Below are 15,837 nucleotides of genomic sequence, written 5' to 3'. Positions count from 1 at the left end.
TTGATGTTTATGGGGTTTGTCAGAAATCACACTTCTTCTATTATTAACCAGAATCTCCCAAAATACAATACACTCTTTCAATCAAAATCAATCCAAAGATCAACAGTATACAAAACAAAATAGAAGAACTTCTGATGATCTAAACTCAAGAAAGAACCCTTATGGGCCGGGCCTTCACTAACCAGCAGCTTTAAGTCCATCCAGCAACCAAATAAGCCCATAAACCACCCAACTAAAATAAGCAGCAGATCCAATCCAGCAAGGCCCACACAATATAAACTCCCATGCAACATCACAAGAAAATATGTTACTTAGACAAAAAACTGTTGTTAAATATTGAATTGCAATTTAGTAATAACTAATCTTTTAACAGGGTTACTCTTCAACTTTGTATGAAGTGTGTTAGACTATATTTGATGCATAACTTAATAGCATATACAAGATTAATTTATATTGATAACTTACTAAACCGACAATGCAGCGTGTATAGTTTTTTAGAAGGGGAAAAATGTATAGTTTCTTTAAAAAATAAAAGTATAACTAGTTACTTTAGAAAATAAGAAAAAAGGTATAACCAAATTAAGCTTTATAAATAATTAAATAGTAAATAGCTTGGTGTTTTTTGAGATTTCATATATATATATATATATATCTATTTCATTTCATCAATAATCATATTATTAGAAATTTTATATTTTAACGGTAGCAAGAACAATTTAATTAAAAAGTGTAACAAGCTGCCGAGTAAATAACCACAAGGACCAAAGTTGCATGTCCAGAAGTACAAAACAGGCATAAAAAACACAACGAAAAACAACTAAAAGAACTCCATGGTTCTTCTCGTCACTTCTCCTATGACATTGACTTTTACTTTAAGCAACTTTTTCCCCGGTTTTCATGACTAATAATCATTTCGTTATTTTACTTAAATCTACTGAATGACATTTTATTTCTACTTTTCCATAATGTCTAGCACGTGCTATACACGATCATTAACCAAACCTTTTTTCGTCTTACTTTACCTCCTATTATTTCTTTTACTGATTTGACTAGTAATCCGACTTTAATAAACCACACTGGTGAGACTGTGCGTAATGGCGTTTTGAGGAGGGGAAAACGGCCCAAAACGTCGGGAACACCGCCCTGACATCTAACAAAGACTTTAATAAACCACAAAAAAAGACCCCTACTTAATTTGTTTTTTAACGGCCAACAAACAAAGAATTGTCTAGGTACTCCGTACGTGGTGTTCCAATGACAAAAAACCACCACCAGCTAGTCCAACTCAGCCGTACGAAGCCCAAGTTATCTCTAGTTACAGAGAAAATCCACCCGCTCAAAGGCCCACTAGTTGTAAAACCAGGACGCCCTTAGAATCGAACCAGAGATCACAAAAACCCTCAAAGCGTTATATGTGAGGATCAAACCTGAGCCTCCATTAAAAACCCAAACTTCCAACCACTATACCACATTAAAAAATGAAAAAAAACCTACTTTTTTTTTGAACGACTGGTATTATTAAACGAAAAAAACTAAACCAGCAAGAGGCTAAACTAGATACAACAAACACCAAAAACAAGAAAATCAAACTGAAAAAACGCACCAACTTTCCCAATTCATTTCCACAAGATTCCCCAATTTTTCTCAAAAGAAAAAAAAAACTTAATAAACCACACATTTTTTTAGAACAGCATATGAAACTCTTAAGCGTCTCTAGCTTATCACCAGTTTTGAAAAAAACCCACCAATCTAAAAACTCACTAATGGTAAGAGACCAAAATCTAAACGCTCTCAAGTCTCAAGTTTGAACCAAAGATCACGAAAATCCCGGCTTCGCCACGAAAATTTTCTTACGCAAAATAAAAAAAATAACATCCTCCGATTTTCCACAACTGGCGCCAAACGAAAACCAAAAACACACACCAGATTCAACCTTCCCGCCATGACTACTCTTATTACTCATCATCATCTTCCAATTCAATCACTCACAACTCACAATAACAATAACAATAATAACCGATTGTGTGCATTTGTGTCTCCAAATGGATTTGACGGACATTGCACGGAAGTTAGACTTATCCGAACCGAAACAAGTCGTCCGTAAAGCCGCTGAGCTTCGTCGCATGTCCGATCTTCAATTCGATTCATCCAGTGCCGGAATTGTAAGTCGTTTGTTGATTATTATTATTATTATTATTATTATTATTATTATTATTATTATTATTTATTAATGTGCTTGGTGATTATAGGGCGAGATTTGCAAAGCGGTTATTTGTCTGGAGATTGCTGCTAATATGTACGTATTAATATCCTTAGATTGCTGCATTTTAAGAGAACTCGAGCTCGGCTTGTGAGCTTTTTTTTTGAAGCTATGAGTTATGCTCGTTTATTATTTATTGATTAATTTATAAACGTTTTTATTTAGTTTTATATATTTTGAAACGAGCCAAAGCTTGGCTCAAGCTTGGTTGTGCAGTAGAAATTAATACATAATAGTAGGCAATGTTGTAAAAATCACTACTAGGCAATCGCTATTTCTCACTTCACTGATTAATTTTGGGCTAGTCGGCTAATTAATCGGTCAACGGTCAAATCTGGCCAAAATCGGTGGTTTCTGGTGAGATTCCGACCAAAGTCAGCGGTTTCAGGCGAGATTCTAGCAAAAATAGTAGTTTCTAACGAGATTCCGGCCAATTTTATGCCAAAATGTTTGTGTATGTATAAAAATGAAAATTACATAAAAATGTGTGTGTATATATAAAACTGAAAAATATGCATTAAAGTCCGATCCATTAATCCTGATTAATCTCGATTAATCACTAGTCCCCACCCTACCGCTAAACTATTGACTTTTACAACACTGGTAGTTGGGGTGCAATTGTGCAAATGAGCCGAGTTGCTTGCGAGCTACTTGAGTTTGGATTGATAAAAAGGCGAGCCTATTTGAGCTCAAGCCTGATGCTTAAACTAAGCTCATTTAGTTATCCAGTTCAAGCCTTGTATGGCAAGCTTGTTTAGGCTCGTTGAGCCTAGTGAATTTCGTGTGTTTTTATGTTTTAACTCTCTTTTGGACTTTTATGTAATAATTTCACACTCCACAACCGAGCTTGATGGAGCCTTGGCTTGTTTAAGGTACTACAAAAGCTTGAGAAGAGCTTTGGCCCGTTTAAGGTCTTTCTCAAAATATATAAATAATTAAAAACATGTAAATAAGTTAATAAATAACATATGAGCCGAGCCCCAACCGAGCTTGAGCTTTAGTCCTTTAGAAAAAGACCTTGAAACGAGCCAAGCTCAAGCTCTTGTAAGTCAGCTTGAGCCGAGTCAGGCTCAACTTGGCTTGTTTACATCCCTAGGTAAAACTTAAAAAAACACAAGGCTTGAGCCTAACGAGCTTCCTATACAAGGCTCAAATCTCGATAACTAAATGAGCTTTATTTGAGGCTCGATTTTGAAAACGCTCCGCTTGTTTCGAGCTTTTATCGATATGATTTTGAGCAGCTCACGAGTGGTTTAGCTTGTTTGCACCTTATGCGCTTTTAAAAAAAATGTAAATGTGTATGCGTAGTTACATGCTTGCAATTTGATTAATGTGATCATCTATCCCTAATTACTACAGGAAGCAAGTTCTATTTGATCGCCAGACTGCAATTCGGTTAAGCGGGATGTCTGAGAAGGCGTACATTCGATCTTTCAACGTGATGCAAAACGGAATCGGTATCAAGTATGTTAATATTCTTTCTATATCATAGTTGAACTAAATTTCTTTTCATGAACTGCATATCAAACTAAAATATACATTAAATTCATCTTATGATAATTTGTAGGAACACACTTGACATTAGAGAATTAGCTATACAATTTGGATGTGTTAGGCTTATTCCTCTTGTTCAAAAAGGCTTATCACTGTAAGTTCTTTTATATAGTTTTCAACATCTTACTTAATGATGCAAGTTATATGAGAATTTTACAGTGTTAAATGTGATTCATTTACAGATACAAACAACGGTTTATTGCATCGTTACCTCCTACCCGGCGCGCGTCTGCTGACTTTACAAGATCTGTGTTTACAGCCACAGGGTTTTACTTATGTGCAAAAAAGCATAAGGTATGACAACTTTGTAATTACTTAGAAATATAAGTTTATTAGTTTATCTTTTGTAGTTTTATTCTTTATAGGGGAAAGTTAACGCACAAATTAAATTAACGTGCTAACTGTGCGAATCAAGTAGTGTAATTATATATACAACATAGTGTAATTATAGTATAATGCAATTACAGCATAGTGTAATTACACTACGATGTAATTACATAATTACACTACTTGTATATATAATTACGCTACTTGATTTGCATAGTTAACACGCCAATTTAATTTGTATTTGATCCAAACCCATGATTTTATAATTATGTTTACTTACATAACTTAAGGTGGATAAGACTAAGTTGATTGAACTTTCTGGCACATCCGAAGATGAATTTTCAAGTGTAAGAATCAATTTAATAATATTTAATGTCGCTTAAAACATTAGTTTACATATAATGAGATACTGTTATGAATCAATGCAGGTATCTACTTCCATGAAGGATCTTTGTCATGATGTTTTCGGGGTGTCTAAGGAAAAGAAGGATGCAAAGTCCGTTAAAGTGAACCGAGGTAATTAAAATAGTGTTACCATTTTCATGTTGTGCACAAGTTAACAATTTTATAAAAAGGAATGTAAACTAGATGAAATTTTGCAGATTTGTTGGATGTCTTACCTGAGAAACGACAAGACGAGGATGGTGGTTATTCATCTGATGAAAGCAAAGATGTAATAACTTTCTTTTTCGTTAATTCTATTTTGGACCTGCTTTAAGTTAACAAGTTTCATAAACGTTGAAACTAACTTCTATATTTTTTTTGTGACGTTCTGCAGCGTTCAGCCTGCAAGAAACGTAAGCGTCAAGAGGATCCTAAATATGAAGAATGGAAATATGGTGTCGTTGAATCCAATAAGCAAAACAAGGATAAAGGTAATCTTAGTCTCAACCTATTTATTAATAATTTAGTTGATTTGATCTATGTTTGATTTATAAAAGGTTGGATAAAACAGGAAAAAGGATTTAGGGAAAATGGGAATGAGTCAAACTGGTCAAGTGTACCATAAAGTAACAACCTCTTAAATCTTTCTAAAAGTTAGATTATTTATTTATTATTATTATTATTATTATTATAAAGATTTTGTATATGTAATTATTTATAATAAATAAGGGTTTATTAAAGGGATACTTGTGCAAAATGGCAACATGCTTCACACTTTAATATCAACATATTTCGAAAATTATAAAAATGGCTAACATCAACATATTTTGAAAATCTTGATAATGTATATTGCATATTTTATGCAATTATCCTAAGATTTTGCAGATCAAACCGGCCCGGCCCATTTTCAACCTGTAAAGTTTTATCTGTTTTGACTTGTTATCTAACTGATTCACTTGGTCAAAACAATCAAATAACCGGTCGAACAATCGTTGCTTATTGTAGGGGTATGGTACTAAACCCGGCTTACGACCTTTATTTATTATGTTTGGCTTATTTTATTATATGGACTAATACAATATTATTGGGCTGAGGGGGTTTTGTGGAGGTAACCCTAACTAAGCTAGGCCCATTAGGGTACCATGATGGTGGCCATGAGGCTCCCTATATAAGGAGGTCTCCACCTCCTTATTAAACGTTGTTCTCAATAAGAGCCATCACCATAACCATTTTTGTGTCTGTAAACAAGAGATCCTTGAGATTTCTTAGCAGTCACCTCCACACCCCCAAAAACCATTGCAGATCTTAAGCTACCGGAAAAGAAGATCGAGTCGTGGTTCGTTCATCTCAAAGACCGGGGAACATCGTCATGGATCAGGTCAGATTCATTTCATGCTTCTACACTTATTCTAAATACTATTTTTTTCTCTTTGTAGTTGCTGTTAAAAAGACCAAGCAACCATAACTCAACTTTTTGAAGCGAGTTTTGGGAACTGAAGTTGGAGTGTAAGCTTATGTTCATGTTATTGCCTCAATATGTTAGCAACAAAGTTTTGTGGCTCTGTAATCCAACAGCTTAATGTACAGTATCCAAATTTATATTGGCCTCAAAATTGAGACTTTTAGTTTCCAAATTAGGACTTTTTCGGGTTTTTGGAAATGCAAGAAATTTAGGGAATATGATCGACCTTTATCGTTAGGCCTGTTTGGTTCATAGAATTAAAAATTTGGAACATCTTCAATGAAAACTTTACCGCCATTTAGGTGGAAATAACATGCCCGAAGCCCATAAAACTATAGGTGATCAAATCGGGTTGGTCAAAGGAACCGGAACCGGTTCAGAACCGGTTCCATTAGTCAACATCACTGTTTAAACCGGTTCCATGGTCGAACCGGTTAGGGAACCGAACCGGTTCCCCAACCCTCGGACCCGGAACCGGTGGAACCGGTTCTGACCGGTTCCTAAACCGGTTCTTACACTGTAACCGGTTCCAACCGGTTACAGTGTAAAATATTATTTTTTTTTTCGTTTTTCGTTTCCGCTGCTTGTGTAGGTGATTATTTGTGTTCTTCTGATTTCTGAAGAGGCTCATGCTACTTTTGTTGTTCACCCACAGAGCAATGGTAAATAACATATTGAACTTAATGCTATGAGTGTCAGCGTGTTTGAATTGATTAGTCTGTATCGTGTATCGTGTAATGGTGAACTTAAATCTGTATCGTGTTACATTTGTTGAGTTTGCTATGTATTATAGTCTTTTGGCTTACGCAAGTCAAATGCTGAATTATAATCAAGAGCGGTGTTATACGATTCGTATTTGTATAAGATGTTAAATAAAAAAAACAATTAACATAAAATATTATTTCCTAAACCGGTTACAGTGTAAAATATTATTTTTTTTTTCGTTTTTCGTTTCCGCTGCTTGTGTAGGTGATGATTTGTGTTCTTCTGATTTCTGAAGAGGCTCATGCTATTTTTGTTGTTCACCCACAGAGCAATGGTAAACAACATATTGAACTTAATGCTATGAGTGTCAGCGTGTTTGAATTGATTAGTCTGTATCGTGTATCGTGTAATGGTGAACTTAAATCTGTATCGTATTACATTTGTTGAGTTTGCTATGTATTATAGTCTTTTGGCTTACGCAAGTCAAATGCTGAATTATAATCAAGAGCGGTGTTATACGATTCGTATTTGTATAAGATGTTAAATAAAAAAAACAATTAACATAAAATTCATTTTATTTACTTTAAGAAGTTTAAAAAAAAAGTTTACATGTTTTAAAATATTCAAAAACGAACTAACAAAACATTAAACTTATAAATATAAAGTTGTGACATATTATTTCTAGAAAAGCTTTCTTGTTCGTCGTAATTATTGAGTGGCGACTTATTCATCAGAATTACTTGTAGAAACGCCTTCTTGTTCGTCGTGCACTCGAACATCAAGTGGTGTTTCGTCTTTCAGAGTGGTTACGTGTTGAACACGATCGATTGAGTCCAAGTGATCCTTCAAGCAAATGCACATCTCCACCGACTCCGAATTCAGTCTTGTTCTTCTCATCGATATTACCCTGCCACTAAGAGAAAAAGCAGATTCCGAAGCTACCGTAGAAGCTTGGGCGGTTAGTAAATCACGGGCCATGGTGGCAAGAATCGGAAACTCGGTTTCCTTTACCTTCCACCAAGCCAAAACATCAAAAGTGCCATATTCCTCTTCGGATAAACCGGTAGAGAAATCATATGCACTATACCTTCCTAGTCCGCTTGAAGGGGTGTTACCCCTTTGTTTTTTAGCCGTTACGTTGCGAACGGTGTTCATAAGGATAATCATGAGGTCTCGTACTCTAGTAGCACTTGAACTTGATGAAGACCCCGCCGGCGTAGGCATGTGTATGTTTGACCCATATTTATTTATATAAAAGTCATACATAAATTTAAAATTCAAGTTAAAATCATTTTGTGCCTCTGTTGAAAAGTTTGGGTCAACTTCATGCATATCTAAGGCTGAAAAAATTTCGTCTATCACACATTCAACCCCCGTAACATTTAACATTGGGTTTAAAGCGGCGGCGCAAGTAAAAATCGGTGGCAATTCAAGAAAGTATTTTTTTAATTTAAACTTCATTGGTAATATGATGTTTGAAAACATTGGACTTTTATTTTCAAATTCTTTAAGATTGTTAACGATTAAAAATAACTCCGAAAGAACCAAGGGACTTGTCGGATAATACGTTCCCGATAGTTTCGTAGTTGATGTTTTAAAAACTTCAAGAAAAGTCGATAAGTCATTGATAATTTCCCATTTCTCATTTGAAAAGGGGATTGCCAAATCATTCTCGGCAAGACTTGAATGAAACATTTGTAAAGTTTCTCTTTGTTTCAAAGCACTTTGAAACATTATGCAAGTGGAATTTCATCGATGAGGTACATCCCAATTAGCTCCCAAAGCTTTTCTTCCCGTATCTTTACAAAATTTTCTATAATCCATTTGTCTTTTTTTACTTTTCTTAAAAACTTCATGTAGCATTACTCTAAAATCGTTTATAACCGATGTAACTTCATCCGAAGCAAGTCCGTCTTGCACGATTAAATTAATGATATGTGCAACACACCTTGAGTGAAAAAATACACCATTGCAAATCGGCGTATATTTTAATTTTAATTTATCAACCGCCGATGTATTATTCGACGCGTTATCAAATGCAATTGAAAATATTTTATTTTATAGTTTATAAGTTTTTATAACATAATCTAAAATTTCAAACAAATTATCTCCCGTATGTGGATACTCAAAGAGTTCGAAAGCAATGGTGCGTTTCATCATTTCCCACGATGACGGGTCTACCCAATGAGCGGTGACACAAAGATAAGATTCGGGTAGACCATGTGGAGCCGACCAAACATCACTAGTTAAGTTTATTCCCGTATTTATATTTTCAAAATATGCAATTAGTACCTCTTTGGCCTTCTTCCACAATTTTAAACAATAACGTTTAAGAGTATGACGAGACTTACGTGAGTGTATTGTGGTTGAAGCATATCTCGAATCATGGCGGTTAAGCGAGGGTTGTCGAAGTGGCTAAACGGCAAAGCTTCTTGAATCACAAACTTCGCCATACGATCTTGAACTCGATCAATTTGGTATGTAAATATTCCGCCTTCACTATCCATTTGCGTTTGTTGCGACTCGACGTTCTGTTTCAACGCCCTGCAATACGGTCTTTCGATGTGTTTCTTCAAATTTGAATTCGAAAGTGGGTTTAAATAAATCCCACAAAACTTTCACCGAGCCTTCAATGAATGGTCACTCAATTCAACCAAATCCCAATTGCACCAAATCTCTTGATTACGATTATGAGGTACAATACGAACGAAACTTGGTCCGGCGGTGGAACCTTGACCAACCGATGATTGTGAGGCAGCCATAACAACAAATATGAATATAGAAGAAGAGAAAACAAGAGATTAGAGAACTCAGAACGTTGTAATAGCGTTTTTTTGTATTTTTTTGCGTTCGGGTTTGCGTTTTGAGTGTTGTGATGAACCCATTACACCAAATACCTATTTATACTAGTAGTGGGGTGTTTGGGGAGCCAAAAAACGGCCATTTTTGACCCCAACGGTCAAAAAACGGCCATAAAACCGTTTCCCAACGGCTAGAACTACTCCAACGGCCAGAACCGGTTCCGAACCGGTTCCGGTCGAACCGGTTCCAGAACCGGTTCCGGTTCGGTTCCGGTTCCTACCCGGTCCACCTCCAAAAATGTCAAACCGGTCCCGGATCGTCGGGTTGAAACGGAACCGAACCGGTTCCTACGAAAAACGGGTAGGAACCGGTTCGGTTCCGGTTCGGTTCCACCGAACCGGTTCCAGGAACCGGTTTTGTTGTCCACCTCTACATAAAACGAGTAATAAACCTAAGCTCCAAGCCTCAATGTAAATATAGACAACACTAGTGCACCATATGTCGAAAAGGCAACTTACCACTCTACCTTAAAACAGTGGCGGAGTCACATAGTAACGACCAGGTTCGGCCGAACCCGGTAAATTTTCGGTCTTATATGTAATCTATAGATACGTACTTACAAGTGAACCCATACTTTTTCGGCAAGCGAACCCAGTATCGTTTTAAAAAAATATTCGAATCCATAAAAAAAGCCAAAGTTATTACTAAAACGGGTTAATAAGCCCAAATCAATTAACAATCTTAAACATAATACCTAAATAGAAATTTAAAAAAAAAAAGCCGGAACATTGACGATTTAGTTTATTGTGTACAGTATCATCTCTGTCTCTCTGGCCGGCTGGCTGGCTCCTGCCTGGCTGGCTCCTTCTTCTACCTTCGTCAATCGGAATTCGAAAATCACCCGCTAGTTGCCGTTCCGGTTGCCCAGTTCTGTGGTTCACCTCCTCGTCCTTTTAATCCCTTCAATTATTTAGCATTAGGTATGTTATTATATTATATATCATTCTACGATATTCTTATAAGTTGTAACATAATAAAATATTTATATTATAGAGAAAATTACTGTTTGCGTCCCTGTGGTCTGAGGGCGGAGTCACATTGAGTCCCCGAAAAAAAATTGAACTGGTTGAATCCTCATGGTTCCAAAAGTGACCGAATGAGTCCCTCTGTTAACTTTCTGTTACTAACATCGTTAAAATAAGGGACAAACCGGTCTTTTCACACATTAAAAGATAAAAAAAACCAAAAAAACAAAAACAAAAGACAAAGAAAGAAAGAAAGCATCGTTCTTGTGACCCTACTCCATGTTGTCTTCAATCTCCAGCCTTCGTTCAATTCCAATACTCCAATTCCAACTTTCGCTACAGCCTCGGAACCTGCTGCCGTTGGTCCTTCTGCCGCTGTAGTCTCATAGTGCCTTGGAACCTGCTGCCGTTGCTACACACCACCAAACCCTACTCCCTATAAGATTCTCCAAATTTGCTACCACCATCATGTTTTATACTCAATTGTGTTTTTGAATTCTAACCCTCTACCATAACCAAAATGGTTTTTTTTCATCACCACTGCTAGATTTTGTGTTTATTTGAAGTGGGTTTTGTGTGAAGTTGGCGATGCCTACCAAGTGTTCGACGAAATGCCACCAATGATCGAATTATCAAATTGAGGGCTTTTGTAAGTTTTTGTTATATGATTGCCCGAATCAATTAGTTTTTTTTTAATAAAGAATGGTTCAATGTATTTTGTTAATAAAGTTTAGTTTAATGAGTTTATTTAAAAAAGTTCTCTTCGGTTAGTTTTGTTGAAAAAGTATTCGGTTCGATTAGTTTTTTTGAAAAAGTAGTTCGGTTCAATTTGTTAAAAAAGTAGTTCGGTTCGATTAGTTTTGTTAGAAAACTAGTTCGACCCGATTAGTTTTGTTAAAAAAGTAGTTTTGTTTGATTAGTTTTGTTTAAATAGTAGTCCAGTTCGATTATTTTTGTTAAAAAAAGTAGTTCAATTCGATTAGTTTGGTTAAAAAAGTAGTTCGGTTCGATTAGTTTGGTTAAAAAAGTAGTTCGGTTCCATTAGTTTTGTTGTAAAAGTAGTTCGGTTCGATTAGTTTTTGTTCAAAAACCAATCCGGTTCAATTAGTTTTGCTAAAAAAGTAGTTCGGATTGATTAGTTTTGTTAAAAAGTTGGTCGGTTCAATTAGGTTTGTTAAAAAAGTTGTTTCGTTCGCTTAGTGTTTCTTAAAAAACTAGTTCAGCCCGATTAGTTTTGTTAAAGAAGTAGTTTGATTATGTTAGTTTTATTTAAAAAGTAGTTTGGTTTGATAAGTTTGTTTAAAAAAATAGTTTGGATAGAAATTTAAAATGAGGGACGTAAAGTGAGCACAACCACAAACCATATGGATTCATATGAATCTTATAAAAGGGCATATTGGTAATTTTAGCTTTTCTATGAATGGAAACTTAATAGTGGGGACTCATCTAGTTCATTTTTTGAACCATGGGGATTCAACCTGTTCAATTTTTTTTTCAGGGACTCAATGTGACTCCACCCTCAGATTACAGGGACGCAAACAGTTATTTTCTATATATTATATTATTATATGAGGGCATATTTATTTGTATAATTGTATATCTTTGTCACAGTTAATTAAAAGATTTTTTAGGCGGGTCAACGACGGTCAATTGACTCTCGCTTTGATTGCTTCAAGTGTTTAAGGTTTCAATCGATCATTCGATCTGTACCTCACAATGACTATTTCTTTAATTCTGATTTTTAAATAGTCAAATCAAGTATGAGTAAAAAAAACAAGGTTAATTTTTAAATAGTCATTTATAATTACAATTATATTTATGTTTATCGTTTACAATTATGTCTGAATAAAATTATGTGTTGAATGCTGCTTACTATTATATTTTGAATTTGTGCATTTAGGGGATATTCATAGTTTTTTTAAAAGAGCGCCGACCAATTTTGGTTCTTCGTCTTCAAATATTCATATTTAATATGACTTTCTATTTTATTGACTATTGATGATGTACTTTTGTTATGATGGTGATATTGTATTTTATTTGTTTGACCGAATGACTGATTCGATCCGACCCATTTAGGCCCGAAAACTTGGCGCCGGAAAAAAATCGAGTACCCAAAAATCCCGAACCTATAAGAAGAAATTCCTAACTCCGTCACTGCCTTAAAACATATTTGTTTGATGCTTTCCATTAGTAATTTATTGGGTTCCAAATGAAAAATCTATGGATTTGTGTTGATTTTCGGTACTATACGCAACATATAAAACGAAAACAGTAATGGGTTCGTTTGACCATCCGCCCTTGCCTGGATGTTCTATGAAGTAACCAGTGTCGGATCTAGAACATAGTTTTAGGGTAGCGTAAAAAAAAGTTTAGCCGTACGCTAAGAAATTTTTTTTACCCGTTTCATGAATGGGCGCCCAATTTCGCGTTTTGCGCGTATCGGGTTCTGCTATGCGTGTACCGGGGTCGTAAACGCTTTCCGCTTGTACAGGCACACAGTTACGTGTTTCGCGTGTCACAGGCCCGGTTTTCGTGTTACACACGTACCGGTTCTGGTTACCTGTTTCGTGTATACAAGCATCCGGCTACCAGTTTTTACGCGTATCGGGTCTTGGTAATCCATTCCACTCATACAAGCCCCGGTTACACGTTTCGCTCGTCCCGATTCGTCGGAGCCGTGCTACCCGGTTATTGTTTATCGGCGCCCGGTTACTCGTTTGGCGCGTGCCGGTGCATGGTTGCCCGTTTCGCACATACCAGTAACATGTTTCACGTGTACCTTCGCCCGGTTATTTAAGTTGAACTTTAAAGTTTTAGTTACATTATCTTGGACTTCAAAATTTTGAAAGGTGAAGTTTTGGGTTTTAAAAACTTAAGGGGTAACATAATATATGAAGAAACGTGGATCGACTCACTAGTAGGCGATCTACTTTCCTCGGGTGTGATTATGCTCTTCCACCGATGGATTCCTGGGATCTGGGTTCTTCCACCTACAAAATGAACAGCACCGTAAACTTACCCCTCAGAAAGGGACAGAGGGGTCCTCTTTGGGGTAACCCTCCGGTGTGAGAATAAGTGTTTGTAGGAGAAGATAATAATATGAGAGTAAGGAAATTTGGAGAGTATTGCTTTAATATAGCTGAATACTGTGTAGTTAGATGTGATTGTGTGATCTTCCTTGTGGAGTTGATGTGATATTTATAGTGCTAAGGTTTCCAATGATTGGGCTCAGACCCAATTAGGGCCTTGCTGGCCTCCTCCAATTGTTTTGCGCCACGTGTCCTCTGGGACACCTGGTGCTTTTTCATTGGTTATAATCACGTGGTAGCACATGGGTTTTGCTGAGTTGTCCACCTTGAATTGGCAGCTGTCAACATCAGCATATTCTTTTTCCTTAAAAAGATACTTTCTGGAAGGTTGTCTGACGTGCACCATCAAGGTTGCCCTAATCCTGATTTGGATAAGGACGAGGTTGATTATGTGCATGTGTGATACGCGCCTATCTTGAGGATGCGCGAGGTCTTCTCTTTATTCTCACGCGCAGATGTTTCATGCGCAGATGTGATATGCACAAGCATGTGATATGCGCCACGCGCGGATGCGCCATGCGCAGATGTGATATGCGTGAGCATATGTGATGCGTGAGCATATGTGATGCGTGAGCATATGTGATGCGTGAGCATATGTGATGCCTGAGCATGTGTGATGCCTGAGCATGTGATGCGTGAGCATATGTGATATGCGCCATGCGCATAGGTTTTGGCATTGTGCCTTCTTGATTTCAAGCCTTTTGTCTATATCTTGTGGGTTGACCCGCCTCGCTCGGTGTTGAGGCGGGTACATACCACTTCAATCCCCCCCAGTCTAATGTGTGTCTTGTCTCGCGCGAGCGAGGTAAGATAGATATTAGACTTAATAGGTTGCTCTTTTTTAATAGGGTTTGTCTTTTCTTCTTATTACTCATCGTTGCGCGAAATTCTATCCTTTTGGCTGAAAACGAATCGTCCCTGTACGTGGTTGGTTGTTGCTGACATGCGTTAGTGATGGAGACGTGTCAGACCTTTCGTGTGCTCGAGGTGCTACAGTTGCCTTTCATGTCTCCTCACATAGTGTCAGGAACACGTGTCGCGCTCGCGTTGGCTTACACCTGCGAGTGGGGGCGCGTGAAGTCCGTTCAGTGCCAAATTTTCTCTCTCCTAGGCCTATAAAAGCAAGCCCTTAGAGCTTTTATTCTTCATCTTCTTTGTTGTTTATTCGAAGCTTTCCTTTCTTTCGTTCTTTTCCGATTACCGTCTTCTGCTTCCAGATCTCTGTTCTTTTAGAGGCATCCTCCGCTCGTTTTTACAGTTGTATGTCTGATAGTTCAGACAACACAATCTCCCCTATCCATCGCCGTGTTAAATCCTTAGTAATGTCTACGTTGAAGAAGACCGGCAAGGGGAAGAAGGCTGCTGAGGCCTCATCGGAGGATGTAGGGAAGACCAAGACGGTGAAGAAGTGGGATGAGATACCCTGCAAACTGAGGCAGGCCGATTTTGACAGCCTTATCGCCTCTCAGGGTTTTCTCCCTGAGTATGGTTGCATGCTGCCGGCGGCCGGGCAAACGGCGGCTGACCCGCCCACCGGCTATATATCCCTTTATAGCCATTTTTTCACCCACTGCAACCTTCGTCTCCCGATGACAAGGTTTGTGGGTGCGCTGCTTAAGTTTTATGGGATTCATATATCCCAAGTCCATCCGTTTGGACTTGTGCGCATGACTCACTTTGAGTTCATGTGCAAATCCCAGCGCGAGGAGCACACCCCTCGTCGCTTTCAATTTTTTTATAAGCCCAAGATCCAAGATTCTTGGTTCTCATTTATTCCTCGCAGTCAGAAGGTCAAGTGCTGCACTGTTTCATTCAAGAGCCTTCATGACTGGTCTGAGAGATTTTTCTATATAAGGGCTGGTGTGATCCCCATCCGCATGACCATGCGCGAGATCTCTTCTGCGCCTGCGGATGTGGGTGTCCTCAAGAACCCAACTGGCGCCTGGGTTAATAAGTTGACCGCTGAACCATCCCCCGCCAAGAACATTTGTGAGGAGGCGCTGGTGGGGGTTGGTATGAGCAGGAGGTGGGCCGACAGCGCGACTGAGCCCGTTATCCAAGTTGACGGCTTGTGTAAGTTTATCTCATTCCATTACTTCTGCGCTAATGTACTTCGTTTTGCTGATATCATTTGACTTGTTTTGTGCAGTCAGCAAGGAGTATGTCCACGCCGCCTATGATGAGCATATGGAGGGTGGCTCCGTCGCGCTGGGCGCTGGGGAGGTTGGT

At 37.7% G+C, this 15,837-nt stretch overlaps 1 pseudogene across 1 annotated transcript; it reads left to right on the top strand.

The window, feature by feature from the left end:
* Window positions 1–2,029: 2,029 nt before the first annotated feature.
* Window positions 2,030–6,035, top strand: LOC143626070 (origin of replication complex subunit 6-like; annotated as a pseudogene). The gene is made up of 10 exons (XR_013152368.1): window positions 2,030–2,162; window positions 2,250–2,296; window positions 3,620–3,724; window positions 3,828–3,908; window positions 3,997–4,106; window positions 4,424–4,488; window positions 4,570–4,657; window positions 4,744–4,814; window positions 4,920–5,016; window positions 5,962–6,035. The product of XR_013152368.1 is annotated as an origin of replication complex subunit 6-like (transcript).
* The last annotated feature ends 9,802 nt before the right edge of the window (window positions 6,036–15,837 follow it).

This window comes from Bidens hawaiensis, unplaced genomic scaffold (assembly GCF_021521415.1).
Source record: "Bidens hawaiensis isolate Kalapana, Puna unplaced genomic scaffold, B.hawaiensis_p1.1 tig00004282_1, whole genome shotgun sequence".
In the NCBI taxonomy this organism is placed as follows: domain Eukaryota; kingdom Viridiplantae; phylum Streptophyta; class Magnoliopsida; order Asterales; family Asteraceae; genus Bidens; species Bidens hawaiensis.
This window is presented reverse-complemented; position numbering and strand designations above follow the sequence as displayed.